We start from the raw sequence: 20,016 nt of genomic DNA, 5'->3' as shown, positions 1-20,016 counted from the left end.
GCTGAGCATGCTCAGCTGTCATTGACTGTAATGAAGACACTCAGCATCTTATAGCAAGCACTTAACATCTCATAGTATTGGGCCCTGAATTCTTCATGGTTTTAACTTTGCTATTTAAAGTTTTAAATAATACAGGACCAATCTGCTGGAGGGACCTCCTTTCACCTTGTGTCCCATCACTAAAGCTGAGTTCAGTGGGAGAGGGTCTATGAACTGAACTGAAATAGACTTTAGAAATGGGAGGTAAGGCAAACCATTCTAGAATATTCTTCCCCTTCAAATAAGCCCAAAGTCATGTGGCCAAACCTTGATGCTTTTTTGTTTCCTTTCTACATTTTGTGTAAGAAGTTTCATTATTTGAGTGTCCCTGTGGTTTTGTTTCTCCCTTTTTGGTAGATCTGTAGGTTATTTGGGCTTGTGACTCATTTTGTCTATGACTGCCTGATGGTACTCCCAGTGGCATTTGAAAATTAGGCACCGTTATTATCCTTTACACAAGCTTCACAGTTTTATGCCTCGTGAAGATATAGAGCCCTCATCACATAAGTGGAAGAATCCCTGAAAAGCAGCTCAAAACACTCATTTCAAGTAATTTTAAAGCACGTAGCTGAAAAAGATACTTCACTGATGAAGTCGGCTGTAGCCCACAAAATCTTATGCTCAGATAAATTTGTTAGTCTCTAAGGTGCCACAAGTACTCCTGTTCTTTTCACTGATCTAAGTTTTTCTTAAATCTGAGATAGGTGGCGTCTAAGAAATAGCACTTATTTACAGTATCTTTGTTTTTCCATGAGAGTTAACTAATTATAGAAAATCTCAGGATTTTTTCATACTTAAAACAGAAATACTATTCCATAATGTTATGGACCCTGCAAACAAATGTGCTGATTTTTCTGGGTTTTAGGTGAAATCCTCATTGTACAGATAAGGGGTATTTGGGAAAACAGCAAAATCTTTCAAAATGGAAGAGCTTATCAAATGTGCTCATTAGAGAGCAAAAATTGAAGCAAATGATACATTGGAAAGAAACATTATTTAGGGCCCCATCCTATAACCCCTTATATGAGTAGCCCAGTCCTTAGTAAGTCAGAGTTGAATCCACCCATGTTCAAAAGCCCAGCACAAGGTGTAAGTGAGACTTAAGTGGTGTTGATGATTTGTGCTGACTTCTGCAAGGGTGGATTTTGTTCAAAATTAATCTTACTGGGGCAGAAACTCAGTTGGTGTTAATTATCGTAGCTCCATTAGGACTTACACCATCTGAGGACTGGCCCCTGCTAACATCAATAGGATAAATCTCACTCACTTGAGTACAGCTGGTTAGGAAATGGACAATATTACAAGGGAATTTTTATTGCTCCTTTATGGGAAAAACTTCAATTGGATGAACATTTTCTGACTATCTCCACATGAGAGGAATGGTTTTGAAAGTTGGTGCCCAATGGTTTGGTCCTGAGAAGTGTGGAGCACTTGTAGCTCCCAGGGAAACGAATGCTCAGATACCATGATTATAGTTGTGAGTTAAGATCCTAGTTAGAGAACAGCTCTCGGGAGCAGACACCCAAGTCATTTTATTTGGGGAAATGGCTACAATGCAGGCACCATAACTACTTGTCATTAAAAGTGTTAGAAGGAGTTTTAGCATTCCAGTATTACAATGTTCTGTGGTACTTGCTCTAATGGCTCTGCATGGAGCAGATGGAGTCTGTTGTTCTTTTAGGCCAGGGCCCTAGGAAATGAAGCAGCACCTGGGGATATTGGGTGGGAGCCATTAAAGAACTTAGCAGTTACAATGCTGAGCGTCATAGCACTTAACTTTTAGGTACCTAGACAATCACAGGTACAACACTGTGATCCACAAAGCCTGGTTAGGCTCCATATACAGTGAATGGGGAAAGATGGGTGCCTTAGAATAGGATCCACAAAAACCAGCATGCTAGCCATGGAGCCACTAAGCTAGCCAATGAGAGATGCTGATGACAGAGGTGTGTTCTAAGCCCCCTCTCATGGAGATAGGTGCATAAGTCCAGGCTGCAGGGAGGCATCTATGTCTGTGTGTGATCCACGAATGGGAACCTGCTACCTGGAGAATTGGCAAAGCTGCTTCTTCCAGGAATGACTTAGGTGCCTGCCTTGCTCTACACAAAATGACTGGAGGAGTAAGAGGAGGTGGTGCCACCGTCCACATTATTAGACCCATGGTTAGACCTCTTGCCTGGGATGTGAGACACCAAAGTTCAATTCCACCCTCTCTGCCAGAATGGTAGAAGGGACTTATTAAAAGGCTAGAAGTTATCTGGGCAGCGTCAGCTCCTCCTTTGGACAGATTTTGACTGGGGCCTGATCAGGTAGGCCTAGCAGCCTACAAATGACTTAGGCAGCTGAATGCCTATCTTCTCCCAGTTGGTGGATCAATCTGGGGCTTAGGTAGGAAACAGGAGTCTGGACATTTAGAGTGAGGCAGCACTGCCTGTGCCCCCGGGCCTAAAAACTTAGGCCCCTAGGGAACTGTTACAATGGAATGTTAGGTGCTGAGTGAGTTTAGGCACCTACAGGGTTAGGTGGAAGCCAAGTGGCAATTTAATAGATTGCAGTGGCACCTGACGCTGGAGTGTAGTGATTTAGGCACCCGACGCTGGAGTGTAGGATCGAACCCTTTTGTGCCCATCTTAGGCAAAATCACTGTGGTGCCCCCTCCTGGAACACTGTGACTTTGTATTGCCACCTGTACAGGATTGGGGCATAAGAGCCCCAATCTTGGCCTTAAGCAGAAGAGGTATTACTACTAAGTACTTGAGAATGTGTTCCTAGAGCCAGTTGGAAGATTCAGTTCATTAGTACATCAGCGAGAATATGAATTTTATGCCATTGTTTGAAGTGAAAGGATTAATCCTCTATTAAAAATGAATATAAATTAATGAATAAAGAGAAGGTCATTTGGCTTCTCTTAGCACAGGAAGAAGCTGTATTATTTGCTGACTTCTGCACACATAGCTATGAATTTTTGGGAGGCTAACAGAAATAGATTGTACTAGATGGCTCCTTAATTGACCCTGTGAAATTTTGGTTAGTATTTATAAATTTTGAAGGACCAATCCAGCAGTCCCATATTCACATGAAAAATCCTTAATCCCATGTAGTCCTGTTGATGTGAAGTATTTACATGAGCAAAGTTTACTCATCGGAGTAAGGGGTTTGCAGGATTGGGTCCTTGAATATTTATAAACAGCAATCAAAATTATTTTATGAGGTAAGTTAAAGAACCATCTGGTATCATCTATTATTTTATCCTCTCTAATTTTCATAGTTGTTTGCAAAAGTCAGCATGTATTACAGCTTCTTCCTGTGCTGAGAGAAGCCAAATGACCTTCTCCTTATCCATTAAACTTGTATTCTTTTTAATAGAGGATTAATCCTTTCACCTCTAACAATGGCATAAAATTAACATACTAGCTGATGAGCTAATGAACTAAATCTCCCAAGAGGCTCAACTTGAGGATCATGTTCTTAAAATTAAGTATTTTCTTCTGCCTAAAGGAACAGCACATTCCATCTACTCCATACAGAGCCAAAGGAGGGATCATGACCTGGGCCATATTTAACTACTAAAAATCCATATGATATTTTTAGCAGCAGCTAGCTCTGGTGCTTACTCTGTAGTAATTTCCCCAAATTACTTTTTTTTTTTTCCTCTAGAGGTGCTGAATGCTCATCAACTTCAACTCAAGTTACAATGCTCAGCTCCTCTCAGGAGCAAGTCCTAGAGTGCAACCCGGAGAAACCTTATATTCATGTAGAGCTAGTCAGAACATTTTCACTGAATTGAAATTTCAAAAGAAGCAGAACTAATTAATTTATTATCGACCATTTTGACTCATGTGAAAAGTCCTTACTCGTGCAAATAAAACCCATTCACATGACTGGATTAATTGTATGAGTGAGTGCTAATCTTGTGTGTCAAATTTTGCAGGATCAGGTGTCATCACTTCATTTTTTTTTCAAAACCATAAAAGTCAATTAGATTGCAGTGGACTGGCAGGATTTCAGTTTTAAAGGGACACTGCCACATTGGTAAGTTATGTTTTTACTATTCAAAGAAACATTATTTCTTTTCAGCCAGCAAAGAGCAGGTATTTGTTTCTTTACAATGAAGGACTTCTGCTTAAGATGTTCAACAGTAAGTAGGCTTAGAAGGATTAGATTTTTATTGGGGGCCTTGTGAAGCTAAATTCCTCAGGCTTTGGTTTCAGCCTTGGGTGGCAGGGCTTGGAACTCCAGGCTTCAGCCCCATGAGGTAGGGTTTTAGCTTTCTGCCCTGGGCGGGCCACAGCAATTCTAATGCTGGCCCTGCTTGGTGGACTGCCTGAAACCTACTCAGGCCCTCCCAGGGGACCCCAGACCCTTGGTTGAGAATCACTGGTCTATGATATGAATACCAGGGATGTGAGTATGAACAGGCATTCCAACTGAATACATACATAATAGGTGTTTTGCACATTTGTCCTGGTGCCCATATCCTGGAGACTGAAAGCGTAACCATAAGTTGGATTTTGGTGCAATTGTCCCAGTATGCAAGCTCTTGGTTGGTTTGTTCTCAATTTTGATTGATATTTCTATACTTTCAAGATTTGTCTTAAAACGAATCCAAAATCAGTGAGCCTCCGTCTAAATGACTGAAAGTTGGCACATCTGACAATCATTTAACATTTAGTCACCTAAACTTTTTTTTGTGTGCAATCAAATGATCACTTTTGGGCACTACCTGCCTAGAACAAAGCTTGAAGAGGTGACTAGAAGGTTGAAAGGATCTATAGCCCTCTGTGAATAGGCCAGGAAATCCATTCCCCAAAGCATTTTAGTTTTAATGATAGCAAAGCACATCAGGTAGACAAAATCTAACAGTTCTAAATAAGAATGCATATTCCAGTATTTTTATACTGGGCAAGTTTTTAAGGATAAATGAAGGCACAGAGTGTGAAGAAGATGTAAGAATGTATTGCTTATTGCTCATGCAAGCTGAAAAGTTACAGCAATGCCCCTCTTATTTATCATTTACTTTTAGTGTACATAAAAGCTGACCCATGGGGAATTCATTAGGCTTACTTTACTCTTATGAAGAGTCCTATGTCCCATAGTTTTTTGACAGAAGGAATTTACAATCTAAAGCCTTTGATCCTGCAAAGCCTTTCTCAGATAACTCAGAGGGACTACTCACATGAGAAAAGCTAACTCATATAAAGATTTTGGCAGTAGTGAGCTCTAAATTGTACAATAACCAGATGAAGGAAGAGAGAAGATCCAGTTTGTATGGTCTAACACCTGGGGTATCTTGTCCTCTAGTCAGCAGGAACATGGGAATTGGCATAGCAATGGTGTATCTACTCCAGCATCCTGCCTCCTAACAGTGGCTTACATACATTTAATGCAATTATATAATTAAACTAGAGGCAAGCAAATGTAGGTATCCAAACCAATAAACTTTTCCATTTACTTTATTTAACATTCTGTGTTTTGTTTGTGTTTTTATTTACTTAAAAACACAAACAAAACAAGCATTTTCCTCAGTCTTTTCTAGGCAGATGCAATAAACCAGCCCCAGACAACAAAATTCCCAACCAGGCTGTGACAAACATGGCAAATATGAGGTTTATATTGCACAGTCCAGAGTAATACTTTGCAGAAATCAGGGAGACATAAAGTGCTTACGGGGGACAGCGAACAAGAGGAAAAAATGCCTAGTGTTTTGGTAAGGTATGCCGTGTGATGGGCCATGGTGCACTTCAAAGCATCTTCAGGAGCCAGGACTGAAAATCATCCCGGGCGGGAATGGGGGATGAATAACACGGCTCGGAGTCACTTGCACCGTTTTTACACGAGTGCCGTTCGTGGAGTTACTCCGCATTTGCACGGCTGGGAGAGGTTAGCGGGGAAACCCTTCCCCTCCCCACGGGGGGGGGGGGGACACGGAGGAGGTGATTCCCGGCGCTCCTGAGCCGGGGCCGGCTGCGGCGGAGGCTGGCACGGCCCTAGGGACCCGCAGGGGAGGGGGAGCCGCAGGGGGCGCTCCTGGCACCCCGATCCCCTCCGGAGCCTGGCACAGCAAACCCTCGCCCCCCTCCCCAAGCCAGCCGGGCGCTGGCATGTGGCAGGCGGGGACAGGCAGCGCGTACCGCCCGCAGCCCGCCCGCAGCCCGTGAGGAAGGCTCCTCTCCATCGCCGCTGCCGCCTCCCTGCCCGCCGGCTCCGGGCTCTGCAGCAGCGCTCGCTCCCTCGCAGGCGGCGGCGGCGGCTCCCCGCCCTCCAAGATGCCCGAGCGGCGGCTGCCCGCACCGCCACGCTCCTCGGCCGGCTGAGGGAGCCGCGGGGGCAGCCCGCGCTGCGGCCCTTGCAGCCTGGTTCCCCGCCGCTCCTATGGAGCCGCGGCTGGGCAGGCACCGGACGCCTCAGGCGAGGTAAGGCGCCGCCGCCGCCTGTTGCACTGGCCGGCTGCCCGCCGGGGCCCGAGAGTCCTTTGCCCTGCCCCGGGCACGCAGCGCGCGCGGGGGGCCGCTCCCGGCCGGCGCATTGCAACTCCGGGAACTTTTGCAGGCAGGCTCGGCTCGCTGCGCCTGCTGGCCCCGGGGTGCCGCTTCCCCCCTCGCTGCTGCTTTTGGTTTATTTCTTCATTGGCTGTGGCCGGGCCCTGCCCCAACTCCGGGGGAGGCGGAGGCGAACCCGGGGCTGGCTCGATCGGTCCTCACCAGAAGCAGCCAGGCGAGCCCGGGGAGGCTGCACCCTCGGTGCCTGGGCTGCTCCCGAGTGAGCTGGGGAGGATGCTGAGGGCTGCGTCGGGGGCCACAGCAGGGCTCTGTGACTGTCTAGCTCTGTGACTGTCTAAGTGGGGGGGAGGCTGTGGGGGCGCGGAGAGCAACTCCGGGAGTTGGGCTGGAGGGGAAAGGAGCGAAGCCCGCGGCTGTGGGAGTGGGTGGGCGGCAGCCCCCTCCCCCCAGCTCTAGCAGCGGCTGGGGGAGGGGCAGGAGAGCGTGTCCTGGGGGTGTTCAGGGCACATCTCCCCCCCCCCCCACCACCTGGACTGAAAGGCTCTGGGGCGCGGAGCAGGTGGAGTCAGACACCCGCTGGCCGACTAGTGCAGCCTGCCGCTCTGCCTGGCACCGAACTAGCCAGCCGCGCTTCTCCAGCGGGAACCCCGGCCATCCCTGCCGCAGCCGGGCCGGAGCCCTCCTCAGCGGAGCCTGCTGCTTCCCGGAGCTAGCTGGGGCTGCGGCTGGAAACTCCCCGGAAGGGCCCGACGGCGGTAGGTGGGCTGGAAGGGTGGGGTGTTGCTGAATAAAGGAGCGGAGGCTGCAGGAACTAGGGCTACCCCCCACCGCCGGCGTTGGAGCTAGAGCAAAGGGAGCATTTTCAAGGCGTGTCTTCTTTCATTTTTTGCAAGCTGGTGGCACGCACGGGTTGCAGAGTGTCAAGCTGATCGGCATGCAAGTGGCGATGAGTGAGCAAAGTGAAGTGAGAGAGGCGCGTGCAACTGGCAGTGGAAGCTGAGGATGGTGCATGGGGAGAGAGAGAGAGAGAGAGAGAGAGATGGGAAGAAGCTGTTTGTGTTGCCTTGGGATTTTTCCACTTTGAAACCTACCAGGACCAGTTGCTACGAAGCATGAAGCAGGTGGTGATGGCTGTGATGATGAGGAAAGGCTGTTTCTAAATGACTGGGCTGCAGCTCCCTCAGAACACAAGCAACAAATGGCAGCGGGTTGTGGCCGGGCTGCAGCAGCAGCAACTGCAACTCCCAGGTGAGCTGCAAAGGCTCCAGGCTGCAAGCTGCAGCTTTCCGTGCATGCGTCTCGCATTCTGCTCCTGATCCACCCCCAGCCCCTAAGCACTTGAGCTGGGAGCCCTTTTCCTAACCTATGGGGTTAGTCTGGGTCTACTAGCGAGTGACCAAGGGATTTGTGGGTGCTTCTTCTTTTGCTTTTTGCATTTTGCACTGTACCCCCTTGTACAGGAAAGCCAAGGGAAGAGACAGGAGTTTTTGCTGATGTGTACCCTGGTCTCTATGATGCAGTAAAATAATAGGGCAGTGCACTACCCTGAGCAGGACACTGTCCTGACCTTAAAGCTTAATGTTTAGATAGAAATTTCATGGCTACTCGTAGTAAGCAGGTAAAGAGAGCATCAGTATGTGGAAAATTTTGTGTGTATGTTTAAAATTTGATAACACCATTCTGTATGTTATTGCTTTGATGACAGTGTACATAGCCAAAAACTGCTTCTTTAAAATTTGGAACTCAATACTATGCCAAATGCAATAGTATTTTTTCTTTCCTTTTTTTTGGCATCTTTCCATACAAAATAAAACACTTCTAGAATTATTATCTCTTAACTTGGAGTGCGAACTGCATGGATATTTTTATCAGTCAGTATTGCCAAATGGCCCCTTTTACTAGACAGAAGATATGGCGTGATTACAAAATAAAGAATAGCGCGCACAAAATACATCAATTTACCAAATATTTACAGGTTTCAGAGTAACAGCCGTGTTAGTCTGTATTCACAAAAAGAAAAGGAGTACTTGTGGCACCTTAGAGACTATTGGTTGGTCTCTAAGGTGCCACAAGTACTCCTTTTCTTTTTCCAGATATTTACACAACTGAATTGAAAATGGTCAAATAGTATATGAGGCTGGTATGAAGGAATTAAGCATACAGCAATTTGTACATCTGTAAAAATGACAAATAGGTTATTGCTTTTAAAAAGATGTTGTTTTTTAAAGTAATAGCCTTGGAAAAGTGCTCCAGAAGAGAAAACAATACCTTTGAGTATAAAACTTTGGATGGGACAAATCTCATCCTAATACCGAAAAATGATTGGCTGCAATAATTTCTTGGAGTTAAATCATTTAATGATTTATAAATTCAGATTGCAAAATGCCTGTTATGCCCTGTTGGGAGTGGTTCCTGAAGCCTTTGATATAGAGTACAAGAGTGTTCACACAGTTTACATTTTGATATTTTAAATAATGTCACCAAAGAAACTCATTTTGCATGTTTCTTTATAGTTTGATTTGGAGACAGAGGCTAGAATAATGAACTATGGTATAAACTAACTCACGGAAACCTTCACCATGCTCAAAGTAACTCAGTTTCTTAATTTTCTTTTGTAGGATCTAATTTAGTCATAATCGTATTCAAAGTATCAGTAATATTGAAGGAATATTGGACCAACTCTGTAACCCGTATTCACACAGGTAGTCCTGCGTTTCAGTGGGATTACTCACATGAGTAAGGGTTACTCACTTGACTAAGGATTGGGCCTGTTGTCAACTAGTTGTGATGTGGTGTTAAATAGGGACCTGATTTTGTTGAAACTATTGAGAAATCTCTCATTTGACTTAAGTAGAAACAAGTAGACTGATGCTGAGTCCTTACCTTCTCTTATTTGTCCATATATTGCTGTCGGAGAATTGAGACCCAGTCTTGCTCCCAGTGAAGTCAGTTGCAAAAATTTCATTGACTTTGATGTGAGCAGGATGTGATCCTTAGGGTGCTCATTTCCATTGATTTTTTTAGTGGCATTGAGGCTGTTTAGCACCTTGCAGGAGGTGTTCAGAGCCTTATAAGATTGAGCCTTTGGTGAGCTTTTGTTTACTAGCAGAAATATCCTGTCTGTAGCTTTCTTGACAGTGAGAAATATTTACTCTTAAGCCACATGATTTGCCTCAAATGGGAGACTAATGGAAAAACAAGACATTTCATTAGCAAGAAATAAGAATGTATTCATAGGGAGGGCCCTGTCCGAAACCACAGAAGTCAATGGGAGGTTTGCCATTGATATTAAAGGGAGAAAGATCAAGGCTTGTATATACTTACTTTGGTTTAGTTATACATATATTATCTTGGTCATTTAATTTAGAAACCAAAAAGGAAACACAGCACTAGACTTTGAGCTATTCCAACTGTACTGTTCTGTGCTCCCATTGAAGTTATAGTAGATCGCCAGTGATTTCAGGGGCAATCAGGAGCAAGCTCAAATAGCTTGTCAATTCAAGAAACAACCTCAAAACTGTAGAATTGAAATTTAGAAATTAAAGATGACTGTGGTCAGCGTCTACATTGATGTTTGAACCAAGAGAAATGTAATATAAAATGGTCTTGCTGGATTTAAGTAATCAAGGCACCAAATTATGTAGTTGGTCCCATTGACTTAAGTGGGATCACTTCTGTAAACAAAGCATGCAGGATTTATCTCACTATCAGTAAATTCGGAAAGATTCTAAACCTTCTAATTGAGAATGAAGAGAAGATGCAAAATGTTTGAAAACATTAGTTATCACTAACTGCCTCATGTAGTGAGAGGAACAACAGTTAATGGTATTATTTTTAGAATCGGTTAAAGGTATATACATGTTTTTAAATACGATAATGTATCTGTTTATTATGGGCTGATCTGTAGCCCACTGAAGTCAGCTTCATTGACTTCAATGGACTTTGGATCAGTTCCCATTTGAGAAAGAAACTTCATTTGTGTTCCACTGTTGATACACATGTATACTTTATACGTTTTGTTTTTCCCAGTATAATCAGTTAGTAAATGTAAAGCAAATGTCTTGCAGTGCAATTCATATTTGTCTGTAGCTATAAAACTCATAAAACAAAATGTCAAAAGGAAGAAAGGAATCTGATTTTTAAAATGATAGTATGATTCCCAAACACCATGATTAAATATTTTGCTTTGAACCAAGAATGAATTAATAGAGTTCAGGGAGTTTGTAGTCACTTACTCTGGCCTCCTTGAACAGTTTTACCAAACAAGCTCTGATATTTTAAAAAAATTACTTGTGGAACATACAGCTTTGGTAGGACATTTGTGCTCTTGTGTGAACCAAAAGTCAGCATGTCCACAGATACTACGTGCAAGAAATTAAAGAAATCCACTAACTAATTTAATAAACATTTTTTAAAAATAATGGCTAACTTGTAAACACATACATGAATGTTTGTGTGGTAGTATTTAAACATAATACTGTACATCATAGGTAGAACACTAATGAATTTGGAGGTCTTTTTTTCTGGTGATTCTGAGTCTCTATTTTGTTGGCTTTAGTCCAGTGTATTTGATAAAGTAAATTATTTCTTCTTCTTTCTTCATTTTTGTGGCCACTTTGTGAAGGTTGTTCTGGATGTGCAGCACATACATGAACTCATCCAAAACAAAACATACATTCAATCAGATGCAATATCAGTTTTCCCACAATACTTTTTCGGCTCTTCATTACACAAGTAGTAATTGTCAAACCCAGCATAGGGGAGGCTCTCCTTTATTTAACAATGATTAAGGTGCATACTGTTGATTCATGAGGATTTGTGAATGTAATAGTTGTCTGTAAGTATAGTTGGTGATTTGCATTGTAGACTTCTGTACTGTATCCATTGACTTGGACCACAAGCATATTTTATGTGGGGACTTAGGTTGAACTTGAAATGCACAGCATTTGCTGCTAGTTCACATACAAAATTCCAGGCTCTATCAGCTTTTTTCTTTTCTGTTCTTGTCTCTCTGATATTTAAATGGTCTTTTGCATATTTACATCAAGTAGAGATTATAGCTTGGTTTATTTTCACACTGATTTCAAAAGTGGACATGGGAAAACTCTTTCACTGTAAGGGTGGGCACAACTCCAGAGTTCTGTATTCTGTTGCCAAGGAAAAGGCCATAGCCAAAGTAAAATGGCTGTTCTGTCTCTGGATGGGGAAGGGACGCGGCAATAGAAGATAAAGGAAAGGGGAAGTGAGAGACATCACAGGTGTTGTCTAGTTTGGGAAAAGAGGTTATGACCCTATTACACTATATCTAATCCTTAGAGAAGAACGATGGTCTAGTGGTTAGGGTACAAGCCCGGAGTTCTGGATGCAGTTTCCTGCCCCACCACTGACTTCTTTTGTGACTTTGGGCAAGTTAGTTCATCTTTAAAAAGAACAGGAGTACTTGTAAAAAGAAAATGAGGATTTGTAGCACTTTAGAGACTAACAAATTTATTAGAGCATAAGCTTTCGTGGGCTACATCCCACTTCATCGGATGCATAGAATGGAACATATCGTAAGATATATACATACAGATAAGTTGGGAGTTAGTATACAAACTGTGAGACGCTATTTAGTTAAGATGAGCTATTAGCAGCAGGAGGAAAAAAAAAACTTTTGTAGTGATAATCAAGATGGCCCATTAAGACGGTTGACAAGAAGGTGTGAGGTTACTTAACTTAAGGAAATAGATTCAATATGTTTAATGATCCAGCCACTCCCAGTCCCTATTCAAAACCAAGTTAATGGTATCTAGTTTGCATATTAGTTCAAGCTCAGCAGTTTCTCGTTGGGGTCTGTTTTTGAAGCTTTTCTGTTGCAAAATTGCCACCCTTAAATCTTTTACTAAGTGGCCAGAGAGGTTGAAGTGTTCTACTACCGGGTTTTGAATGTTATGATTCCTGATGTCAGATTTGTGTCCATTTATTCTTTTATATAGCGACTGTCCGGTTTGGCCAATTTACATTGGTAGATGTACAGGTGAACGAGCTCCTGATGGCGTGGCTAATGTGATTAGGTCCTATGATGGTGTCACTTGAATAAATATGTGGACAGAGTTGGCATCGGGGTTTGTTGCAAGGATAGGTTCCTGAGTTAGTGTTTTTGTTGTGTGGTGTGTGGTTGCTGGTGAGTATTTGCTTCAGGTTCGGGGCTGTCTGTAAGCGAGGACTGGCCTGTCTCCCAAGCTCTGTGAGAATGAGGGATCATTTTTCAAGATAGGTGGTAAATCTTTGATGATGTGCTGGAGCGGTTTTAATTGGGGGCTGACAGTGACAGCTAGTGGCTTTCTGTTATTTTCTTTGTTGGGCCTGTCCTGTAGTAGGTGACTTCTGGGTACTCTTCTGGCTCTGTCAATCTGTTTTTTCACTTCAACAGGTGGGTATTGTAGTTTTAAGAATGCTTGATAGAGATCTTGTAGGTGTTTGTCTCTGTCTGAGGGGTTGGAGCAAATGCGGTTGTATCTTAGAGCTTGGCTGTAGACAGTGGATCGTGTGGTGTGTCCTGGATGGAAGCTGGAGGCATGCAGGTAAGTATAGTGGTCAGTAGGTTTCCGGTATAGGGTGGTGTTTATGTGACCATCACTTATTAGCACAGTAGTGTCCAGGAAATGGACCGCTTGTGTGGATTGGTCTAGGCTGAGGTTGATGGTGGGATGGAAATTGTTGAAATCATGGTGGAATTCCTCAAGGGCTTCTTTTCCATGGGTCCAGATGATGAAGATGTCATCAATGTAGCGCAAGTAGAGTAGGGGCATTAGGGGACAAGAGCTGAGGAAGTGTTGTTCTAAGTCAGCCATAAAAATGGCATATTGTGGGGCCATGCGGGTACCCATAGCAGTGCCGCTGACTTAATCTGGAGAATGTTACCTTATTTACTCATATTGCAGTACTTCCATAGTTCATCTTTGTATGCCTCAGATCGCTGTCTGTAAAATGGGGATAATAGTACTTCCTACCACACAGAGGTTGTGAGGCTAAAATACATTCAAGATTGCAATGTGCTGAGGTGCTACTGTAATGGGGGGCCATATAAGTTCCAGAGATATAGATATAGCATGTCCTTTCCTTAGTATAGGTTTGTGTTAACTGAGGTAAAAAATGTTATCTGGCCGAGGTCCACTCTAGGCTCCTACTTAAGGTTCACTTCAAGTACATAACACATGTGGCCAGAGCAAGTTGTATGTTAAACATGAGTTTTTAAAAAATGTGTTAACGTTAAACAAACAAACAAAATACACCATTTATTTTAGTCTAGACAAGGCCCTAGGAGAAATGTAGAGTACACCTCAGCCAGCTAAATTGAAGTGAAAGATGTAGATACAAGGGATAAGGTCGTGGCTGGGTCAGGGAGAAGTGGAGCAAGAAGGAGACAGCAGGAAATAGGTAGAAAGGTGATAGAGACAACAGAGGAAAGTGAGAGACAACATGAAAATGGGATGCTATTGTGGCCTGAAAATAGCTAAGAAAACAAAGTATTAATTAAGGAAGGATAAACAAAGAAACAGAATGAAAGAGCCCCAACAGCAAGAGACCAGAGATAAAAAAGTTGAAAAAGAAAAAAGTAGTAGAAAGAAACTGCATGGAAAAAGATGGGTGGAAAAAGAAAAGTAAGAAAAGATGCATAGAGGTTTTAATCTGGAGAATGTTATCTTATTTACTCATATTGAAGTACTTCCACAGTAACAGATGGCCCACATTTCAGTCATGTTGTGGAAGGCTGACAGAATGTTCTGCTGTCGGGGGTCGAGTCACATTTCTGCTTATAGTTACTGTTGGTCACATAACTCAGTTAGTGGGATATGTATTTTTAAAAGTGACATGCCCTAGTAGCAGGACGTCTTAAAGATAGTTTTAACAATATCCACAAAAATATATCTTCATCAGTACTTACTGTGAATATACGCAAAAAGAAAAGGAGTACTTGTGGCACCTTAGAGACTAACAAATTTATTTGAGCATAATTTGTAGGTCACGAAAGCTTATGCTCAAATAAATTTGTTAGTCTCTAAGGTGCCACAAGTACTCCTTTTCTTTTTGCGGATACAGACTAACACGGCTGCTACTCTGAAACCAATGAATATACGGTAAAACAGTTTACAATACTGTTACATCAAGGTTGCAGTGAAGTTGCATTCAAGTATTTCCATTGTCTTCAGTGGAAATACTTTAATCAAAAAGGATTTGGTCCAATTTGGGTATATTTGTGAAAGTGACTGAAAGTGGTTTTGTGTGTAAAGATAGTGGGAGTTGAGAGCACTCAGTGCTTCACAGCTGTGCTTGTGGGATTGAGCCATTAATGTGTTTTTATTGGGGCTAATGGGACACATGAAAGAGTCTTAATTTTTTAAACTGGAGCGTACATATATGCAGATTGCTTGGGCATATTGCAGCCTTTCCCCCTCAAAATCATTTTAATTAAGTTTTATGCATAAACTGAAAAGAATTACTTAAAGGCCAAGTATGGCATTTAGCAAAGAGTATAGATATTTGACATTCAAATTAATGTATATGGTTGAGCTTGATAGGGGACATTATGTTAAAAAGAAACAGAATCCTCATTGCTTTTATGAATTATCCTATACTTGGATTCTTTAGGAAGGGTACAGACTAGTTATTGTATATTGGAAAGAGAACTCTAACATAAGATTTTTTTTAATCATTTAGGTTACTTTGAAATTAAAAATCATATATTATGTAAGTATATGTTACATTAGATTAATAAAAGATAAAATTGAAATGCAGTTTACAGGGCACTTTTTTTGTTTTCCTTTTTATTTCTCTGTTGGGACAATGAAAATTAGCACAGTCAGTTTCACTTTTGTTTATAATCAGTTTCAAATTCTTAATGCTGTAATATTTGGGTATCAAATACTCCAGAGAAGTACATTTAAAACATAATTTTAATGGGATTTTTAAAAACAAATTGTGGAAACTTTTCTGTTGGCCTGTTGATTTTAATGGGATTACTCACAGTAGTAAAATTAGACATGTGCATAAATGTCTGCAGAATTGGATCCCTAGAGTCTGCTCTACACCTTACTTCCTGTGTGAAGTCACTTAACTCTTCTGCACCTCCATTTCCCCATTTAAAATGGGAATATTGGTAACACCTTTCTTTTAAAAGCATTTCAAGATGTATAGCTGAAGATTGCTGTTGATATTATTATTACTATTCATTAATAAACACCTCTTTTGTGAAAGGTGCTATATATTCTTTCTGAAGTGCAATGCATGCTAGATATTTATTTAAAATGCAAAAATGATAGTCATGTGAAAGAGCTAAGACAGCTTTCAGCAGCATACTGATTTCAGTTTGTCTGTTTTTGTTCTTTCCTGTTTGGAGCCTTTGGTTGCTGGTTTGTTACGATAATACTAATTTGTGGGATGACAGGGAGACTTCTCAGTCAGACAGTGGTTCAGCATTTCATTTCCATGTACCCATTTTCTGGGATACTCCACAGTTTCCCTGTCTTTGCTATCACACTATCAAGAGGTAACACACATTTGATGTAATCAGTGATGCTGGGTTTACTTGATTTAAAAAACAAAAACAAAGCCTCAGTCAATATTAGTAAACTTGGGTTGACTACTGTGATAGAATGCTCTCTTTACCATGCACGATATGTGGTTTCTGGGAGAAGAAATTTGATGGCTATGATCAGGTGGGTTTTAGTAGCAGTATTGTTGCTATATCAAGTTTGCTATTCTCAGATATAAACCTTATTATTACACTGTACTGTAGTTCTCTTTACGAGTCCAAACATACAAATATCCTTTGACAAAGAGCTTGCTACTGCAAGTAGTTCCATTAAAGTCTGAGAGATTGGCCCCTGTATTTCCATTTTATTATTCTTTAGATTGGTATTTTTTTACTATGACAAACACTTCAGTAAATGTGTCTAAACTGGCTTTGAAAATAATTGGCTTGATTTGAATAGTCAGGAGAAAATGTAATAATTTAGTAAAGAACTATAAAAAGGTGTTTTGGAAGAAAGAATTTGCCTGGAATAAGGAAATTAATGGTGAGCATATCCAGTATAGCATTCAGATTTTTAAAAAATTAAGTGTAAAATAAATGTACTTGGCTTTTTCCCCCTTGGTGCCAGGTTGGCAATACACTTTAAAAGAAAACCTGAAACCTTTCTTTATTTTCCAGTCTTTATTTTGTGAATATTGGAGAACACTGTATAATATGCTCCTGATCGTACTATAAGGATATAGGAAATAGTGCGGTGATTAAAAAACATTGTCACATTAGATTGAAAGATAGATACCCCGACTGTACACAAGTAGCATAGGTGTTGCATTGGTATGCTGGAAATTCCAGTGTTTTAGTGGATGTGGATCCTAGCTCTGGAATGTGTGCCCAAGGTTGCAGTGTGGTCATGGTGGTGACAGTATGCCTTGATGTTGGTACTGTGACAGAGTGGGATATGTCTGTATCAGATTACGAACCTCTGTTTGTTTTTAGAGCGCTGTTTTGTTTTAGGAGCTCCGCTTTGTATTGTAACCTTCATTTTGGAGTGTGACCCTTACGCTGTATTGCAACCTCCCTTGTGGATTAGTGCATTCATTTTGTAGTGGGGTATTGATGGCCTTTTCCTTGGGTATGTGTTAGAAGCTGTGACAGAGCAATCTAGGATCATCAGCTGTGATTGTCTGTCTGTTAACTACCAGCCCATACACAAGAACAATGAATTGTATACAGACACGTGGCTGTGGGAAAGGGTCAGATGTTCTTCAGCCTGGGTATGCAGCTTAAGGATCAAAGACTATGTTTAAGGGAAAAACAATGAGGAGTCCTTGTGGCACCTTAGAGACTAATGAATTTATTTGGGCGTAAGCTTTTGTGGGCTAAAATACACTTCATCAGATGTATGGAGTAAAAAATATAGTAGGCAGGTATAAATATACAGCACATTAAAAGATAGGAGTTGCCTTACCAAGTGGGGGGTCAGTGCTAATGAGGTCAATTCAGTCAGGGTGGATGTGGCCCATTTCCAACAGTTGACAAGAAGATGTGAGGATCAACAGAGGGAATATTACTTTTTTGTAGTGACCCAGCCATTCCCAGTCTTTATTCAGGCCTAATTTGATCGTGTCAAGTTCGCAAATTAATTCCAGTTCTGCAGTTTCTCGTTAAAGTCTGTTTTTGAAGTTTTTTGTGTGGAAGAATGGCCACTTTTAAGTATGTTGTTGAGTGTCCAGGGAGATTGAAGTGCTCTCCTATTGGTTTCTTTACTCACCCCCACCACACCCCGAAAACCACATTCTTCAAAACCACATTCAATAGCCATTCTACACCTGCTGAGAGTGTAATTAACCTGTCTTTTACCAGGGCTTCTGAAATCAGGGTATGGTTTCATAAGCCAAGACAAAGGGTATATACAGGTTCCCCAGAATAATGGTGGGGGACAGTAACAGATTATGACAATGTTATTTGATGGGAATAGTGTCCCAGTCTGTCCACGAATGTAGACTTCCGATTGGCAGAAAACTTGGGCATCATGAACTTTCACAGTGCAGCCCTCTTTGACATTCATAAATTGGCCTCTGTGGTCCACAAGGGCCTGCATAACAATGGAGTAGCACCCTTTGCAGACTATGTACTCATGCTCCTTGAGGAGAGCAAACTATGGGCATGTGAGTCCCAGCAATGGCCCCAGCACTGTTTGGAAACCCCGTTCTCTCAAAGCCAGCAGTTACCTCAGGAATATCTTTTATGCCTACCACCTTAAGGTAAACCACATGCCTGGTTGCCTTAGAAACCTCTGCCACCACTGTACCCACAGTCAACTTTCCAACACCACGCTGGTTGCAATGGATCTGTAGCAATCTGGGCTAGCCAGCTTCCACACAGCTATAGCAATCTACTCCTGGACCAGCAAGAGTGCCCTTTATGAGTCTTTATGCTGAAGGATCAGGGCAAGTTACTTGCAAAGCTCCAGAAATGTTGTTGCTTTTCATGCAAGAGTCATGAACGCACTGCTGGTTATCCAAGGTCTGTGTGACAACGTGATCCCACCAGTCTGTGCTTGTGGTCCTGTGCCAGAAGTGTCGGTCTATGTAGGGGGCATCAGCAGCTATACATAGTGTAGTGAGCTCCATCAGACAGAGAGAGTCCGCCTTGCCTGGGTGATGGTACTCCTCTGCCTCCTGCTCCATCTGAAGCTCTGTTAGGTGTCTTTGGCAGGTCAGACAGCATTGCTGAAATGTCCACCAGTGCCTCACAGAAACTCTGCCCGTTTCCTGACACAGGAATGAAAGTGCAAGCAAGAGAACTTCTTGAAAAGGGGCTTTCTCCATGTGGCCCGGCAGGATGTGTTGGCAGGCTGTTCAAAATTGTTGTAATGTGCAGGGTGGACTGTAAAGTTTTCCCACAGTGCACACAGGTCAAAGGGCTAGAACAGCCACATTTTGGGAGGGAGCTAGGAAGTCTTGAGTATGGTTGATTTGACTTGGGTTTTAGTGCTGCAGTGTGGCATCAGGAGTCCCAGGTTCTAGCCTTGGTTAAAAAATTCTTAATGTAGAGTTGAGAATCAGCGTAGAGGCTTGAGGCCCGGGTTCTTTAGCACCGATCGGCTGACTTGAGAGGTAGTGTGAGAATCAATAGTAATATAGCCATGGTTGCAGTGGCAAGACTTAGGCATGCTGAATACGTACCTGCTGGTTTCAGGTGGGTTTGTACTTGGTATCAAGGGTAATTAATTGGAGCTATATTTGTGCAACTTATGAATTCTGATTGATATTGTGAAGTTGTAATATGAAAATCTGCTGTGTCGTGTGTGATGGTCTTTGCTTGTGGGAAGTCTTGCCTAATAGTCAGAGCTTAGGCCCTTCGACATGTAGGGGAGCCTGGGCCCTCTCACTCCATCGGGCTCCAGCCCACTGCCCTGTGAGGGTGACACAAGGGTCTGACACCCAGGAGCACTTAATGCTGCCCTTCCTGGGCCACTTCCTACCACCCCACTATTGTCCAAAGTACTCAGTCTATCACAGGAGGCTGTGAAGGAGGTCAGTCACTACTGGGTGCCTCTTCACAGCTGGGAGTGGCGTGGCAGCTCTCTCTCTCTCTCTCTCTCTCTCTCTCTCTCTCTCTCTCTCTCTTTCTCTTTCTCTCTCTCTCTCTCGGGGTAGCAGCTGCCTCCTCTCGTGCCTTGGCCCTTCAGCCAGGTCAGTTCCAAGTCTCTCCCCTTCAGGGGTTATCCATAAACAACACACAAGGAATTAACGCAAACTGCACTAGTAGGTGAAAGGGGGAAATACCTCCCTCTCCAGGTATAACAGAAGCAGGTCTTCCCTTCTCTCAGGAAGGGACCGTCAGGTGGTTGTTGAGGGAGAGATCCCACCTTCCCTCAGCCCTTTTCTCAGGAGCTAAAAAGTAGAAATCCTTTCTCTTCCCTGGTCTTCCCACAAGTGAGCTGTTCTGCTCCCTTTTAAC

The 20,016-nt window shown here is 42.7% G+C and overlaps 1 protein-coding gene across 6 annotated transcripts in view; it reads left to right on the top strand.

Moving 5' to 3' along the window:
• LRRC3B (leucine rich repeat containing 3B) overlaps positions 1 to 20,016 on the top strand; it is a 300,698-nt gene that overhangs the window by 239,201 nt on the left and 41,481 nt on the right. For 2 of the 6 annotated variants that reach the window (XM_078851757.1, XM_073333442.2), the window contains exon 1: positions 7,315 to 7,787. The exons of 2 other annotated variants lie outside the window; for them this stretch is intronic. The gene's annotated coding sequence lies outside the window, so the exon portion shown is untranslated. Of the gene's footprint in view, positions 1 to 5,958; positions 6,453 to 6,938; positions 7,295 to 7,314; positions 7,788 to 20,016 lie in introns of those variants that run through there. 2 more of the 6 variants (XM_073333444.2, XM_073333445.2) reach the window with 2 other exon arrangements.

Source organism: Lepidochelys kempii, chromosome 2 (genome assembly GCF_965140285.1).
Source record: "Lepidochelys kempii isolate rLepKem1 chromosome 2, rLepKem1.hap1, whole genome shotgun sequence".
Classification (NCBI taxonomy): Eukaryota; Metazoa; Chordata; order Testudines; family Cheloniidae; genus Lepidochelys; species Lepidochelys kempii.
Note: the sequence above shows the minus strand (reverse complement) of the source record. Positions and strands in the feature narration are given on the sequence as shown.